The sequence below is a fragment of the Asparagus officinalis genome, chromosome 8 (genome assembly GCF_001876935.1).
Source record: "Asparagus officinalis chromosome 8, Aspof.V1, whole genome shotgun sequence".
NCBI lineage: Eukaryota > Viridiplantae > Streptophyta > Magnoliopsida > Asparagales > Asparagaceae > Asparagus > Asparagus officinalis.
Window position 1 is genome coordinate 19,525,198 of NC_033801.1, and position 4,459 is coordinate 19,529,656.

Genomic DNA, 4,459 nt, shown 5'->3' on the forward strand with positions numbered 1-4,459 from the left:
CAAAAAGCAATTCTTCATATACCTCAGCGCCGAGAATAGAAGTGGTTTGTTTTGTTTCTATACGAAATTCGACGATTTAGTTTGTGTTCATGTTGGCGATTTCTGATGTGAATTCGGCGGGTCGTCCCCCTTCCTACGGGTTCCCCACCGACCCAGTGACACATCAACCACGCCCCTTCCTTTTCTCCGATCATAAAGCCCCTGATCCCTTTCTTTGTCTTTCATACCCCCGTCCCGTTCTTTCTAATTCAAAAAAGAAAGGGGGGCGGTAAGGTGCCTATGGTTTGACAGGCTCGCAACAACCAAAGGGCACTTGCTGCTCGCAGGCCTAGTTTCTATTATGATTTCGATGTCTATTCAAGCTCCTTTGACTCCAGCCCCAGAAGCTATTCTTTCACCAGCACCTGCACTTACGATACTACTATTTCTTTATTTATTGAAAAAATTTCTCATTGCCATTCTTCTTCCTACTTCGAGGGGATCCGTAAAGAAAAGAAACGGAAAAAAAATGAGCTAAAGCCAAGCGAACAAGGTAATGTCAATTAAACAACTCGAGTTAAAAAGCCAATAACCAAGATAAAAGAAGCTCGGCGAGCGAGTAGGTTTGGTAAAGGACAGTAAGGCTTCATAAGGTAAGAAGGTCAGTTTTCTTTTTCGAGGGCTTAACACAGCGCCTTTTACAGAGCGACACTCCCCTTTCAAACACAGAGATTTTGGCCATGTCTCACGAAAGAGGTTGACCCCTGCCCTCTTCATTACATGTGGCCTATGAAACCACGCTTTGGCCTCTTGCTTTGAAAAAGGTATAGTTCGGGGCGCAGGTTCAGGCAAGCGCCCTTACTAGTAAAGGCGTTTTCTTCGCACCTTCCCCTCCCTTTGTTTTGGATAGTGGGCAGGCATGCTTTTTTCTCAATTGATAATGCAATCGAGGAGCCTAACTCGCATTAACGTAGTCATCTCCTGTCCTGCCTATTACTATGAGTTGGCTTTCGTAGAGTGATTTTATAAACCCTAAGGACCTTGCTTACTAATACTCTTTCAAGGTCGAGGGGGTTTACCTACTCGACCGATAGGGAGATGGTCCTGAAGTTGCCTCACATGGGCGGAAATAGCGCCTCTAGACCAAGTATAACACAAGATATGAGGCTTTTTTTTCCACATGAGTTGGCAGACGCTTATTTTGCTTGAAAGCCTGAAGCTGATTCAATCTCGTAGCAGCTGTTGATTTAGATTGTCTTGTAGCTGATGAAGCTTGAAGAAAGCCCAGAGCTGTGGAGTGGTGTGTGGGACTCGTGTAGTAGTAGCTAGACTCCACGTGCCAGCTTCGCCCCTCCCCTTAGTGTAAACCAATATCCCGTGGTAGACTGACGCTCATCTAGGTCTCCTGCCCAGCCCTATCAATGTAAAGATCGGTGTATCCGCAATAAGGAGAATGCCTGTCCTGTGCTACCTTGGTAGCACAAACAAAGATCCTGTGTACCAGCGATGTACGAATCATAGTCAATCACTTGACTTACTTTCTTAGTGCCAACCTGTCTCACACGAAAATCTTTTAACCGACGCCTACTTACTGAATAGGCTATGTCTGGTCTGAAAACATAGAATACATCAGGCTGCCTACAGCACCTCGGGAATGTGTGTCATCCTCAACGGATCTTCCCTATTTAGGCGCTGTTAAGCCCTTAGACAATTTCTCATTCTTCAATTCAATAAGTATTCGTTTTTTCTATATAAAGACGGATTTTTTTGTCCAATCGACAAACCTAGTTCTCTGATCTTGCTATGACCATGAGGCTGCTTCATCTTTCCCCTCCTCTTCCGGGAGATCTGGATAAATTGCTTCTGGGATCTCATCTCTGTAGCGTTGTCACCGCGAGACTCCCGCTTCTTCCAAAAACCAACACCACCGGTACGCGCCGAGGAAGAAACGCTTCAACTCATTGAATTCCGACTCTCCCCGTCCCTACAAGCTTTGTTGTTCCTGACGTCAGTTGCTTTTGATTTAGTTGCTCATTCCGTAATGATATTGAGTCGAGGAAAGGTTGTTTGGAAGTCTTCTCTCTGCGGTGCGTAAGGCCAGCCAATAAACGCTTAGTAGAGCCAGATGAAGAAGAGGCTTGCTTCACTGGGGTGGGAATAAGATATAGAGGATAAAGGTTCTGTTCCGGTCGGATCGCATCAAACATCATACAGCTTTAATGCTTGCTTGGCCGGGATGTCTCCTACACCACAAGTTGTAAAGAATATCCCTACTTGTTGCTCAACGAGGGGGTTGCTTCAGGCTATTTCCTTCATGTAGTAAGGCGACTTACTGAATGAGGCTCCCGCTATGATAAAGACTAGGAGAACTATAGGTCACAACCTATTGAAGCATCTAAACGTTCGTTCTAAGCTAACAAATCAGGCTTGTAGAACCTTTGAGAGTGATCGCATGACGAAAAATTCATTTCTCTTTGCCTGATCTAAGCTAGCTTGTTCGTTCCATGTCTCATGTAGTCCGTTTTGCCAGCGCCAGTTTGTTTCTTTAATCACATGAGCAAATGATAGTTAGACATAGGTACACACCATAGCCGTCATACTCGCAGCGTCGTGGTTGCAGAGTGAAATGAGGTGGCATCCGGGGGATGAGGAGCAATGGAGTCATCCCATAAACCAGTCGGACTCTCCCTCTATCTTGATGACTAGCCGGTTGCCTCTAAGTTCGCGGGATACTCGGCGTGCACCTATGACCAGGTAGATTCGCTGGCCAAGCCTTGAGAAAGGATAGTACATCTTCCATACATGAATAGAGACTGATGCTCCATCTTGCTTCTTTCTTGGTTCGCTACTTACTATACTACATAAAGGGGGCTTGCGGACTGTGATGTACGACCATCAGTTCAGTACGACCTGAAAGAAGGTCAGACTTTCACGATTACCACAGAAAGACAGGCACTTTTCATCAAATAGGGGTCTGACTTGCTATTACTTGACCTATGGGGACCGTCGCGTGATGCTTATCAGCCTAAGCGCCGAAAGAGGAGTGACGGCACAGTCAAACTCGGAGTTTCTAAGGTTCTTTGATGGTCAAAAAGCAAAAAAAGAACGTGACGGGATGAGAACGTAGTCTGTAAGGAAGTGGCATATGGCTGGTGGTAAGATCCCCATGCTTAGAGAAAGAGAGCTCGACACTGCCTGCGGATTATAGTACCTCTGTTCCTGAACGAACCTACGAACTACCGAAAGATCTTTCCTGCCTATCAGCTACAACATGGGATGGATGATGATAGAAGACCCTCGTAAGCTTGCCAGGCCAGAAACATTATACTCTTCTCCTTTGGCTTCTGGTCAACCCCTATTCCGCTCGAGCGCATCCGACTGCTATCAACCTACTCTGATTGCTTACTCTGGAAGTCTTGCAGGCAGGCCCTGAACGGGTCTAAAATAGAAGGTAAGTCTTACCCTTTTTGTGATGAGATTCCGTTTTGGAGGTAGAGATTGTTTTCCGCTACGACTTCCCCGTTCTGCTAGCTGGTTTCGGCTTTGACTTGACATACGCCTATGACTTCTTTGAAAAGTTGAGAACTTTGCTATATGCTTATCAGCGCGGGAGAAGATAGTGCTTTCTAATATATTTTTAGAAAAAAAAGATGCGGGAATAGAGCTTGTTGGAAAGCTCGTCGGCTCTCCCCATTACTTATCCTTTTGCTCGTCTTGATCATTGCTGTATGTAAGGGCGTAGCATCACCACGCCATCATTGCTAAGCACGACTAATTCTTACACGAGCTCGCCTCTGCTTAGCCTTTGACTCGCTACCCTTTTGCCGACGAGCTCGAAGCCGGAGTGCTAATCCCGCCTCTAAAGTAGCGCCGGCAAAGCTACTTCTTTTTAACTCCAGGTTACCCTAGGTGTCTGCTTACAAGGCGTTTTGAGCTCGATCGTTTGTCGAGTTTGAGGAGGGACCTAGCTCCTTTTCTATTAGTTCCTACATTACTTGCCTACACCAGTGCATTCAGAAATCTGCTATCACTCCTTGCTCATTTTAAATCACTTGAATCTTCCTTTGTTATTCTTATTCTTCTTAAGCATCAGAATCATAAGACCATTCAGGAAGGAAGGAGGGCGGGGCTTGGTAGGGAGAAAGCTGTCCAAGAAGTTTCACGAGTCTGAGTAGACCACAGAATAAGAAATTTTCATATTAGGGCTCGAAGTGCACTTTTTTCATGAAAAAACAGGGAAAAATGAAAACTTGACTATTTCGCATGCCCGTCTCATAAGCGAAATCCTGTTTTAGCCCAAAAACACGGGTTTTGTAAGAAATGTTCACGCGAGACCCCGCTCATAGGGAAAAGACTCTTTATGCCAAAAAGACGGGCTTTGCTACATTCGATCATTTGAGGCGGTCGGAGGCTCCTACAAAGAACCTAAGCTCCGTGGGCTACATTTTATACAAGACTATGCCCTCTCGGATCCCTACAC